The sequence below is a fragment of the Lepidochelys olivacea genome (genome assembly GCF_965140295.1).
Source record: "Lepidochelys olivacea isolate rLepOli2 genome assembly, chromosome: 10".
Lineage (NCBI taxonomy): Eukaryota > Metazoa > Chordata > Testudines > Cheloniidae > Lepidochelys > Lepidochelys olivacea.
Window position 1 is genome coordinate 63,056,237 of NC_140420.1, and position 13,414 is coordinate 63,069,650.

At 45.7% G+C, this 13,414-nt stretch overlaps 2 protein-coding genes across 10 annotated transcripts in view; one reads left to right on the forward strand and one right to left on the reverse strand.

The window, feature by feature from the left end:
* LOC311527813 (tropomodulin-3-like) overlaps positions 1-2,035 on the reverse strand; it is a 43,274-nt gene extending 41,239 nt beyond the window's left edge. For 2 of the 3 annotated variants that reach the window (XM_084642181.1, XM_084642179.1), the window contains exon 1: positions 1,958-2,035. The gene's annotated coding sequence lies outside the window, so the exon portion shown is untranslated. Of the gene's footprint in view, positions 1-120; positions 140-1,957 lie in introns of those variants that run through there. The other variant, XM_084642180.1, reaches the window with a different exon arrangement.
* A 9,571-nt stretch (positions 2,036-11,606) lies between these two features.
* LOC311527588 (tropomodulin-2) overlaps positions 11,607-13,414 on the forward strand; it is an 80,325-nt gene continuing 78,517 nt past the window's right edge. For 4 of the 7 annotated variants that reach the window (XR_014713378.1, XM_084641737.1, XM_084641739.1 and 1 more), the window contains exon 1: positions 11,607-11,732. The gene's annotated coding sequence lies outside the window, so the exon portion shown is untranslated. Of the gene's footprint in view, positions 11,733-13,022; positions 13,136-13,414 lie in introns of all 7 variants that reach the window. The other 3 variants (XM_084641736.1, XM_084641740.1, XM_084641738.1) reach the window with 2 other exon arrangements.

Here is a 13,414-nt window from a genome sequence, read left to right on the forward strand (position 1 = left end):
ATAACATGGCAATTATTTAAAAATATTTTTAAAATAGTTGTTTCTGCCTTCCTCTAGCATTATTTTTCTAGCTTGAAGAACTTAACACCATTTTTTAGAATACATCAGCTCACATTTTACCTTTCAGAGACCAACACAGCAAACTTGTTCATGAGAATCTCAGAGCACACGGAAACAGACAAGTATATGCACATTTACACTGCAAAGGGGCCCACTGAGCCTTGTCATTCAAGTTACATGTCTTGACGTAAACATATCTCTATTTCCTGTTTGAACACAGCCTCATGAGACATTCAGTTTTCATTACCGGAAGATTTCTACATTAACACTCCATATAATACATATCCTTCTGTTAAACATAGGTATGCCAGAAAAGCATTCCTTGGCAAGTAGCCTTCTAAAAATTATTTAGAAGCACAGTTTTTAAGTTGTAGAACACGTACAAAACAAATTTATAGAGTTGTGTCAAAGCTGAGGAGAGAAAGAGAGAGCTCTGATTCTGCAGGCCAACTTTTTAAAGTATAAATTGTAGCTATTTTATTTGATCAGTTGGGCTGCTGATAGAAAGGTTAGCACATACCTGCTATGTGGGAAGATAGAAAAATAAGTGTTTGAATTCATGTTTTCAAAACAATATATTCACATATATTAAAGATGATCTGAAGAACATTATTAAAAAATTGTGATGGGCCCTTTCCATGGTTTTGATGAAGGAGTGGCTCAGGGTTTCAGAAGATGTACATTGTTAGCTTGAATGCTTCACTTGAAGGGGTCGGGGGAAGAGGAGGGACACCTGAATTTTTAACAAAGGCTTTCCTTCTCCAAAATGTTACTAAGCTAAATAGGTATTATTTTAAAACACCAAAAATTTTAGAACATAATGAAAAAGGAGTTAAGCTAAACATTTCTAATGTAAAAAAAAAGTTTAAAAAGTCACCCCACAGACTTTTTTTTTGGGGGGGGGCACAAAAACCATTTCAAGGCCTCTTTACACCTCAGAAAAATGCTAAACAGAAAAATGCTAATTTTTTCTCCCTTTGCCGGTGACCTGTGATGATTATTCTATTACATTTTTAAGTAAAGCGGTTTTACAAACATATGCTTCCAAGACTAACACAGAAAAGCATTACACTTCCAATTTGTTGATTGAGAATGTAGGTGTGGGTGACACACGAACATCGTGATTCCTGTAACACCAAACCTCGCTTTGCACATATCATGATTTATTATCGAATAAATAATCATCAACATGAATGAAGAAAGTTTTCAGACAGGGCATTTATTTTCCTGTACTTAACAAAACTCGGCTGGAGATCTCAAGGCAACAGACCAAGGCTCCAAGCCAGAACATATCAAGGGCCGGGAGATGGACAGAATGGTTTAAGAAACGAGAAAACACCCTAAGGCTCTTGAAGGCTGCATGTTCTAACAGAGCAAATTACAATGCAAGCCACAGAGCAATGGGTAGGGGTGGGAGGAGAGAGTGGGAAAGTTGCTGCGTTCCCATTGCCAGAGGGCATCAAGTTTCGGGGGTGGGGGGCTGGGGAGAGTGCCCTTGGAGGGACGCTAAGGAGCCTTTCAAGCCGGGGGGGCAGATAAGGCAGCGCGGCAAGGAATCCCGGGGGGGGGGGGGGAGGCGGGGAGCGCAGCGACAAAGAAAGGAGGAAGTTTCCCAGGGCGTGGAGCTGTGACGCTGCCAGAGACCCTTGGACCAAACCTGCCCCTGCTTCTGGGGACACCCCGAGCACAGCAGCCTCGCGCCCGGCTTGCGGGGCGCGCGGCTCCTCCCCGAGACCCGCCCCGGCGGCTCGGCGCCCCCCACGCCTCGTCTCCCGGGAGCGCAGGGGCTCTGCCCGCTGCCCCCAGCCGGACCTCTCCCCACCGCGGGCTGCACCAGGGCCGGGCCCAGCCCACAAACAGCCCGCGCGCCCGCCGCCACCTGCCCGCACAGACTCACCCCGGCACCAGCAGGCACCCAGCGTCCTCCACCGCTCCCCAGCGAAGCGGTTCCTCTCCCCCCCCCCGTCACTGCGCCTGCGCACCCTCTCTCTGAGCCCAGGGCAGCCCCAGGCATGATGGGAGTTGTAGTCCTGGGTGATTGGAATAGCTTTGATTCTACTGGTAGATTTAAAGCGGTGCAGTCCCCTTTGTATGGAGACGCTCAGGCTCTGTCTACACTAGAAAGGGTTTTCTGGTATAGCCATACCCAGAAACTTTCACAGTGGAGATGCTGCACATACGTGCAAAATTAGGTTTGCCAACCCTCCAGGATAGTTCTGGCGTCTCCAGGAATTAAAGATTATGTCATGTGATGAAACCTGCAGGAATATGTCCAACCAATATCGGCAACCCTACTGCAAAAAAGCCTTCTTGCCAGCATAGTTTATACCAGTTTCCTGAATAAAGTAAGCTATGCTGGCAAAAGGACTGTGTTGTCGGTATAACTGCATCTATCCTGATGGTTTTGCTGGCATGATTATGTTGGTTGGGGGGTAATTTTTTTTAGGCATAAACCAAGCCTTATTCTGGTATAAAGGTGTTTTGTATACAGTGATTATAGATGCTTATCTTATTCTGTTTATTTATTGTCTTGAAGGGCTGGGGTAAACTAGACTGGCAAGTGACATGTTAAGGCCCTGAATTTATCTTTCTAATTTCCTTGAACATGGTTGATTTCTGACAGCAACACTGACTTCTCTCTGATAATCTTTCTAACAAAAGTATTTGTCTTCTTTTCTGTCTAGATGATACAGCAGTATTATCTCCCTTTTACATGAGGAGACTGAGGAACCAAGTTCTTACATGACTTGCACAAGTTGCCATAGGAAATTTGTTGCAATTCCAGGAATAGAAACAAGGGGTGAAATCCTGACCTTACTGAAGTTAATGGGAGTTTTGCTGTTGACTTCAATCAGGCCAGGATTAACCTCTGATCTTCCAGCCTCATAAGACATATCCAGTGTAAAAGGGCATATGTAATATGTCTATTATAAATTACTTGACTTTAAATAGCTAAAATAACTATTAAATTAATGGGAGATAGTGGATGGAATCCTATATCTGTTAAAATCAATGTCAAAACTCACATGGACTTTAATAAGAGCTGAATTTTACCCATTTTATTTTATTAAATTACGGTTATTTCTTCCCCTTGGTGTGAATTTAAAATGGAACAGTTGAATATGTAAAATGGAACAATCTAACGGTGCTTTGTTTCACAGTATGAAACACCCTTTGTGTAGACAGCTATGAGGTTAAGAGAGTTCAGCTAGTGATCTGACTGGGTTTTATAATAGCTGTGAGTTTCACTTGTGAATGCTTAGGCTGAGAGACCCACAGAGCAAAACTCAGTAGTTCTGGCACCCAGCCTAAGGGTGAGTGAAGAGACTTTTATAACCACAAGAGTACTCCCACAAATGTTTAGCAATAGATTATAATCCTTCAGTCTTTAGAATGAGGGCCTCTTCCAAACTGACAGCCTAACGTATGTGTCAGAGGTCAAATATAATGCCCTTAAAGGGATTAGTGTAATTTCTTTTTCAATGGTTGAAATAAACGATATTTTAAAGACTATTATATGTCTGTGTGGAAAGCATAGCACAGAGGAGGTCTGCACAGTACTAGGATTTGTACCCTCTCTGAAATGATTTGTATGCACACAAAGACAAACAGCAGATACTGTACAATACAGTCACACTTTCATTCATAGCATTATACAGCCCATAGAAATAAAAGGAATATGCAAAGCCTGAGCTAAATAAGTTATTTATTTATTACAGGCATTTATGTGGAACTGATCTGTTGCATCTGGGTTCAATGTGTATAGTTGAAACTAAGGCAAAACCAATTTCCATTTATAGGGAACTAATACACAATGACTCCCGTAAGCATCATGGCTTTAAAAGGATAAAGACAGGACGGATATTGTCGGTAGACTAGGTATGTGTAGAAAGAAGAGCTGGACAAATAGACGTGCCTTACAACCTTTTCTGAAAGGTGCTAAGCTCAGGCTGAGATCAGTTTCATGTGTTAGTGAAGAATCTGCTATTGAAAACAGTTTAGCCCTGGATTTCTTGATATACAGGCCATATTCTCTTAGAATGTTATGTTTGATATTTAGGGATACTTAAGGAACTGGCTGAAGCAATCTTGGAACCATTAGCAATTAACTTCAAGAAGTCCTGGAGGACAGATTAGGTCCCAGAGAACTAGAGAAGGGAAAATTAGTACTTATGTTTAAAAGGGGGAGAAAAAGGACTCTGGAATTATAGATCAGTCAAACTTCAGTACCTGGAAAGATACTGTAACAAATTATTTAACAATCACCTACAGGATGATAGGGTTATAAGAAATGACCGTCATGGTTTTGTCAAGAACACATCATGCCAAACCAATTTAATTTCCTTCTTTAACAGGGTTACTGGCCTAGAGGATAGAGAAGAGGCAGTAGATGTGATATCTTGATTTTAGTAAGGCTTTCAACACAGTTCCATGTGACATCCATGTGAGCAAACTATCACAGGTCATGAGTAGCCAGAGCTAGTAGTCAGAAACAGAGTCCACAGTCACAAGACAGGAGTCAGCATACCAGGAGATCAGAACCACAAATCAGATGCCAGGAAATCAAGCCAGAGGAGCAGGAAGCACAAGTCACACAGCCCTGGAAAGGGTGAAGCTCACTTGTACAGACAGCTTCCCATTCCTGCTGCTGGCTTAAGTAGGGCCAACAGGCCAATCAGCTACTCTGGGACTCCACCAATAGGACTTCAGGGGCAGAGAATCAAACTGGTGTTGGGCTTCAAGAATCCCAGGTAAGCAAGTATCAGCAGACTTCCAGATGGAGAGTTGGAGTATCATTGCTGCCTGCTCCTAGAAACTCTCCAGACCCACATTTGAGACCTGTAGGTCATAATACAAACAAGGGAAATAAGATCGAGATGAAATTACTATAAGGTGGATGCACAAATGGGTAAAGACTGTACTCAAAGAGTTGCTACCAGTGATTCACTGTCAAACTGGGAAGCTGTATCTAGGGTGATCCTGCAGAGGTCCAGCACTACTCAATATTTTCATTCATGACTTGGAAAATGGAGTTGAAAGACTGCTTATAAAATTTGCAGATGACAGCAAGCTGCGAGGGGTTACAAGCACTTTGGAAGTCAGGATTAGAATTCAAAACAACTTTGACAAATTAGAGAATTAGTCGGAAATAAACAAAATAAAATTTAATAAAGACAAGTGCAAAGTACTACAGTTAGGAAGGAAAAATCAAAGGCACAACTACAAAATAGGGAATAACTGGCTAGATGGTACTGCTGAAAAGGATCCTGGGGTAATAGTGGATCGCAAAGTGAATATGAGTCAACGGTTACAAAAAAGGCTAACATCAGTCTGGACTGTATTAAGAGGACTGTTGTATGTAGGATGTGGATGGTAACTGTCCCACTCTACTTGGCACTGGTGAGGCCTCAGCTGGAGTATTGTGTCCAGTTCTGGGTGCCACACTTCAGGAAAGATGTGGATAAGTTGCTAGAGTCCAGAGGACAGCAACAAAAATGATAAAAGGTTTAGGAAACCTGACCTATGAGGAAAAGTTAAAAAAACTGGGCATGTTTAGTCCTGAGAAGAGACGACGGGGGTGGGGAGGGAGGAATCTGATAACCTCTTCCAATATGTTACGGGTTGTTATAAAGAGGACGGGGATCAATTGTTCTCCATGTCCACTGAAGGTAGAACAAGAAATAATGAACTTGATCTGCAGCAAAAGAGATTTAGATTAGATATTAGGAAAAAACTTCCTAACTATAAGGGTAGTCAAGCTCTGAAATAGGCTTCCAAGGGAGGTTGTGTTGGAGGTTTTGATACACTCTTTTGTGTATCATTTTATTTTTGAGATTAGGATTGGTTTTCATGTTTCTAAATGTTTTATTGAAAATTCTGTTTGTGATGTAAAAGAAACAATTGACAAAAATTCATAGCCAAAGGGAGGGAAATAATACTGTCTCCAGCCAAATCACACAGACTGCAAAGAGGCCCTAGATTGTCAGATCTGTAACAGGAAGGATACAAAAGTAATTTATTGGCAAAAACAAAACAAAAAGGAAAGGAAAAATCACTATGGGAGGGTATCTCTATGTACAAATGAAGAGATACAGTTTCAATCTGTCAAAAATATTTTAAGGTGGGACTAAAGACTTTGGGCAGAGTTGAAAACTTCAAGCAGTTTATCAGAGAACAAATGCACAAAGTTAACTTTGCTTCTTTGTTGACACTTCATATTTTCGCTTATCAGTATTTGAATAAGCATGATGTCATTCTGGATTTAGCAAGGCCAGTCTTTGATTTTGGAGTTCTGTGTCCAGTTTGCTCCCAACCTATAGCCAGGTCCTTAACCTCTGTGTATTCACAATTCCCTCCACCCAGTCCCTCCAGCCCCAAGATTAACCCTAGTGAAAACCTTATCCATAGTGAAAAAACCCAGCCACAACCCTATGGCTAACAAAAGCCCACAAACTGGTCCCAAAGATACACCTAAACTGGCCCCAACTATGACCTTAGCTAGCACATGCTTGCAATCCTGCATCAACTCAAAACCTAATCCAAAATTCACTGACAATCATCATCTTAGATCTTATTTATAGAATGGTTCGTTTCAAAGGAATTTGAATTTGCTTTTCCTCATTGACTTTAGTACTGTACACAGATAAAGACTAAGGGTGCTCAGATCTTCTTCCCATTTTATCCAAGCTGTTCAAGACAGGGAGAAAGGAGAGATGTTGGATAAATGGCTCTGGTTTTGGCCCATATCTTATGGGAAATGTTGGAGTCGTTTAGTACGATCTGAGTCTCATTTCATCTGAAGTTTGGGAGTTTTGAGGAAGTGGCTGTCTCTGTACACTGTGTTATTGGGTATACTAGTATTTCCCAACCAGAGTGACTGAAGCGCCCAAGGTAGCCCACTTCTGTCACTGTCATCAGTGAGTTTTCGCTTTTCTTCCTACCAAAGGTCCTGCCACTTGTGCCTGAAATCTTTGAGTGTATGCAGTGAAGCTAAGGCTGTTACATTTCAAAATTGCATTTTTTATTCCCACAGGAAAATTAAGCTCAGATCCAGCATTTGCTTTTCAGTGAGGTGAAGTCAGGGCCTGCTTTTTTATCCAGCTTTCCAGCTAGATTGTCATGAAGCACATGGACATCTTAATGATTGGTCCTGTGGCTCAAACTGCTCTGCCCTTACTGGCTCCCGCTAACCATTAATAAAACAGCCTTCATAAGAGCTAGACATTAACCAAAGATGTTCCAAAATAGTTTTATTACTATGTTAGATCTATATTTATTTACTAAAAGCAGATTATTTTATAATTTTATGTGCATTGTACATAGAAAGTACACAATGGCTGATTCTTCTGATAACCATTGATATTTATGAGTGATGAAAGGATGGGTTGTGTGAAGACACTTTCCAGTGTCCCCATCATAGTTAGGACATTCATAACATTACACTGTAAATATTCATATTATTTAAGTAAATGACTACATGCCTTATTACACATAAATACCAGGGAAGTTGATTCCACAGGTATCCTTGATATTTACCAGTCTGTTTTAGGTGTGATCCTCATGTGGAGATAACTTTGTTGTCTATGGTTTGGTCAATGTTCTAGCAATGGGCACTGGCAAAGTGTTTGTTCTGGTTTTACTTACTGTAAGAGCTGAGTTTGATAATGAGATTTAATTGGTTTGGTTGTGAGAGTGAATGGAGCAACCTTCATGTTGGTAAATTCTTTTTTCTCTGAAAGTTCCCAAAAGGTAGTAACAAATGTTTACTTTTCCATCCCAAGAACTTGTATACACATGTTCTTGCAGGGTTTCATTCTATCACCCCTCTTGTTCAATGTGCATGGACAGCCATTGAGAAGACAACAAAGCCCTGTGGTCTGCAAAGCTATCAATATGAAGACCCAGGGCTATCTTACTTTTTCATGAATGCAAGTGCTAGTGTCTCTGCTTAGAGAACAGAATTTTGTTCCCATGGGAAATTACAACATTTTGAAATTTGTTTTCCGTTTAATCAAAACAAAAAGTCAAAATAGAATAGAAATTCTGGAATAAATAATTAATTTGGAAACAACAAAATGTTTTGTTTCAATAATATTGAGACTTTTGTAAACAATGTCAAAACAGTATATATAATATAAACTATTAAATGTAATATATAATATTAAAATAAGAGATCTATATAATAAGATTCCAGGATTGTTATTCTGGGTGTTACTCTGAAACCTAGAACGTCTGACTCATTGTGGAACAATGGAAACAGCTACAAGTATGGCTGAGAGCTCTTTTTTTTTAAATACCACCAGGTTCAATCATCATGGGGATTCACGGTAAGTTACTGTCCAATTTTTAAGTTCCCAGTCATTTTCAGCTTTTTTATACTTTATGACTTACTCTTGAATTACACTCGGCTTCCATGTAGTATACAATAATGGGTTCCCCCAGTGTGCCACCTGGAACTGGGGTACCACTGAGCCCACCTGGGCTCTCTTTATACTGTACTGCTGTGACAGGCTCTAAAGCCTCCTCCAGCATACATACAGGTAGGGACACACCCAGCTGCAGCTACACAGAGGTGCTGAGATCAGCTCTGCTCAGGAAGGCTTAGCTAAGGAACTACCCAGTTACTCAAGTGCACACACCACTTTGGAGGGTAAACCCAAAATTTAGAGGGTAAACCTAAAATATTTGATTTCAAGGTGTTCCTTATGCTCTACAAAGTCTTAAATGGATGGGAACCAGTCATTCAGAGATTGCTTTGCTTCCACTCCGTGTTCTGCATTTCTGGTTACAGTCTATTAAACCGATTTTGCAGTCAGGTTTTAAAATTCAGCTCTGGAGGAGCAGAGGCCGAGCTTTCTCTGTGGAGCACCCACACCTCTGGAATTCACTCTCTGTGGCAGTCCATCACCTCAGGCTTTGGTAGCTCCCAGAAGCAGGCAAGACTTTTTTTTTGTTTAGCCAGGTGTGCAATAAGCCAAGGAGACTGTCCTTGAAGCTGGGTAGGAGGATATTTTAATTCTGATAAAATTTGTGTGTGTCAAGCCAAGCCAGCTGTTAACTGCACGTGGGAAAATATGCACCTGGAATTTCTGTGCACAGTGCCCGGACTGTGTGTTTGGAAATGCACTGATGGCACAATCAGGTGTATAACTGGCCATTTGCAATTACAGCTTCCACGCAGGGGCAATATGCATGTGCAAGTGTGACCATCCAATCCATACTATATTCAATAGCAATCCTAGTTTGAAATCTTGTCAGAGAAGGGGATTCTGTAGGAAGGGTAAAAGAAGATTGGACCCAGGAGACTAGCCTGGCTGTTGAAAGAAGAGGAAGATACTGCATGGGGCGGAAGGGGAAGAGAGACAGATCTCCTGATCTGGGGAAAGAGTGGAGTGGGGTGTAGCATGGGGTTGTGGGGAGGGTCCCTGGTCCTGTGGAGGTGGAGGGAAAGGGGATACACATGCAGGTGGTGGGGAAGGACCCCGGTCGGGTGGTGGTGGAGGGAGGGGGATATACATGGGAGTGGAGAGGAAGGTCCCTGGTCCTGTGGAGGTGGAGGGAGAGGGGATACACATGCGGGTGGTGGGGAAGGACCCCGGTCCGGTGGTGGTGGTAGAGGGAGGGGGATATATATGGGAGTGGTGGGGAGGGTCCCTGGTCCTGTGGTGGTGGAGGGAGAGGGGATACACATGGGGATGGTGGGGAAGGTCCCTGGTCCTGTGGTGGTGGAGGGAGAGGGGATACACATGGGGGTGGTGGGGAAGGTCCCTGGTCCGGTGGTGGTGGAGGGAGGGGGGATACACATGGGGGTGGTGGGGAGGGTCCCTGGTCCTGTGGTGGTGGAGGGAGAGGGGATACACATGGGGGTGGTGGGGAGGGTCCCTGGTCCTGTGGTGGTGGAGGGAGAGGGGATACACATGGGGGTGGTGGGGAAGGTCCCTGGTCCTGTGGTGGTGGAGGGAGAGGGGATACACATGGGGGTGGTGGGGAAGGTCCCTGGTCCTGTGGAGGTGGAGGGAAAGGGGATACACATGCGGGTGGTGGGGAAGGACCCCGGCTCGGTGGTGGTGGAGGGAGAGGGGATACACATGGGGGTGGTGGGGAAGGTCCCTGGTCCGGTGGTGGTGGAGGGAGAGGGGATACACATGGGGGTGGTGGGGAAGGTCCCTGGTCCGGTGGTGGTGGAGGGAGAGGGGATACACATGGGGGTGGTGGGGAAGGTCCCTGGTCCGGTGGTGGTGGAGGGAGCGGGGATACACATGGGGGTGGTGGGGAAGGTCCCTGGTCCGGTGGTGGTGGAGGGAGAGGGGATACACATGGGGGTGGTGGGGAAGGTCCCTGGTCCTGTGGAGGTGGAGGGAAAGGGGATACACATGGGGGTGGTGGGGAAGGTCCCTGGTCCGGTGGTGGTGGAGGGAGAGGGGATACACATGGGGGTGGTGGGGAAGGTCCCTGGTCCGGTGGTGGTGGAGGGAGAGGGGATACACATGGGGGTGGTGGGGAAGGTCCCTGGTCCTGTGGAGGTGGAGGGAAAGGGGATACACATGGGGGTGGTGGGGAAGGTCCCTGGTCCGGTGGTGGTGGAGGGAGAGGGGATACACATGGGGGTGGTGGGGAAGGTCCCTGGTCCGGTGGTGGTGGAGGGAAAGGGGATACACATGGGGGTGGTGGGGAAGGTCCCTGGTCCTGTGGAGGTGGAGGGAAAGGGGATACACATACGGGTGGTGGGGAAGGACCTCGGTCCGGTGGTGGTGGAGGGAGAGGGGATACACATGGGGGTGGTGGGGAAGGTCCCTGGTCCGGTGGTGGTGGAGGGAGGGGGGATACACATGAGGGTGGTGGGGAGGGTCCCTGGTCCTGTGGTGGTGGAGGGAGAGGGGATACACATGCGGGTGGTGGGGAAGGACCCCGGCTCGGTGGTGGTGGAGGGAGAGGGGATACACATGGGGGTGGTGGGGAAGGTCCCTGGTCCGGTGGTGGTGGAGGGAGGGGGGATACACATGGAGGTGGTGGGGAGGGTCCCTGGTCCTGTGGTGGTGGAGGGAGAGGGGATACACATGGGGGTGGTGGGGAAGGTCCCTGGTCCTGTGGTGGTGGAGGGAGAGGGGATACACATGGGGGTGGTGGGGAAGGTCCCTGGTCCTGTGGAGGTGGAGGGAAAGGGGATACACATGGGGGTGGTGGGGAAGGACCCCGGTCCTGTGGTGGTGGAGGGAGAGGGGATACACATGGGGGTGGTGGGGAATGTCCCTGGTCCGGTGGAGGTGGAGGGAAAGGGGATACACATGGGGGTGGTGGGGAAGGTCCCTGGTCCGGTGGTGGTGGAGGGAGAGGGGATACACATGGGGGTGGTGGGGAAGGTCCCTGGTCCGGTGGTGGTGGAGGGAGGGGGATGCTGCCTGGGGCTCGAAGGAGCAGGGAGGCTGGAGGTGGGCTAGACCCCTAATACTAGGACCCCCTGGACTTCTCGGAGCATCCTCTCCCTGCCCGAACTACGAGTCCCAGCGTGCTCAGCACTCGGCGCTGGGATTGAGGTTGCGCAGCCGCCGAGCTGGGGAGTGACCTGCCTGTTGACAGCGCTGTTTTGGGGAGGGCTGGCTCCGCGGCTCGGGCAGACGGACTGACGGCTGGCTGCACACCCGGTGACAGGCAGGCAGAGACCTTGCAGAGGGGTAAGCCCGCGATCCCTTGCCCAGTGCCGCGGGCACGCTGCCTCCCCCTCCCGGGCAGGGATGCATCTCCGCCAGCCTCCCGCAGAGACACACAGGCACCGGTGCGGTCCATCTCCGCGCGCTCTGCCTAGCGGAGCCCCTGCCCTTTCCGCATCCCCGGAGAAGCCGTGCCCCGGCTGCCGCGCGGCGTAGGAGGGGTCTTGCAGCGCCCTGAGCTGCACGCAGCCAGCTGGGTGGTGCTGCCTCTTAGGATGCTCTAGTTGAGCACCAGCTGCGGCTGGAGGAGACTGCATGGGTGTGATTGCCACCGACCGGCTCGGCTGATTGCATTGCGGGAGAGAGAGGGAGAGGGAGAGTGCTGTGTGTGTGTGAGAGAGAGATGTTCGGCAGGGATGAAAAGGGAGCGGTGGTCGGATTGTACAATTAAAAGGACCTTGCAGGGACTCCTACCTTAGTGTAATTGCCGCCCTGCATCGTGGAGTGGTGTCAAACCCTTTTCAGACATTCCTTCTGCCTGGAGCAGAGCTACAATCCCGCCTGCATGTGCTGAAAGCAACATGCTTAGTTCCCTGGTGTGTTAATGGTGGAGCGGTCGGTTTGGTACAATGAACATTGCAATGTCTTGTTTTTAAACTCCATCCCCAATCCCCTGCAAATACACTTTCACAATATAATGTAATGCTTTCAAATTAGAGTGACTGATTTAAAGTGTTGATTTAAAAAACATTAAAGTTCAAATCAGTCTGCGGAATGTCTGTCCTTTAAAAATATAGGCAGAATAAGTAATAATTTATTTTTAAAGGGTAATTTTAAAAATAAAAATATATTTAAATTTCCTCCCTGCATGTATCCCAGGTACTAAGTGCATTACAAAACTTAGAGCAAACAATGTTAAAATATGAAAACATGGTGAAGTTTTTTTAAATAAGTGAGAATATATCTGCCTTTCCTTGATGCTCATATTCCTTTTATACATAAAATCAGACTGATATACTGTCTTTAGATCTGGTCTCTTGGCTTTGAACAATTAAGAATATGTGATTTAAAGACAGGACTCAGTAATGTGATATTGGTTTAATGATATTTCTAAGTGTTTGATGAAGGAATGTTTTCCTCTGCCTTGGACTATTCTCATCATTATCTGTGACTCTCCTGTATTTCTGCTATCTCCTTTTTGAGATATGATGACCAGGAAAATGAACAAGTGATTGAGGTTGGAGTGTACCACTAATTTAGATAATGGCATTATAATATTTTCAATATTATTCTCCACTATTTGCATCCTAACAGGCATTTGCTTTTTTGATTGCTGCTGCACATTGACTAGAGGTCTCCATTGGTTTGTTCACAGTGAGGCTCAGGTCTTTTTCTGAATTGTTACAGTTAATTAAGAAGCCAGTAAGGTATGTGCGAGTAGTTCAAATAATTCCTTTCACTGTGAATGACTTGCTTTTGCCAACATTAATTGCATCTGCTATCATGTTGTCCATTCACCTAACTTGGCCAGGTCCCTCCCCAGAGTCCTCTGAAAATGCTGCCACCTATTTGCTCAATTCCTTTTCCAGAACATCATTTTTCATTTTCAAAATTTTACAGTTCCCAGCAGGCAAACTCTGTGGACCTTTGCTTACTTACCTTTGCAAGTTGTTTGCAGAAATTGTAAACAAGTATGGAGTAAGATT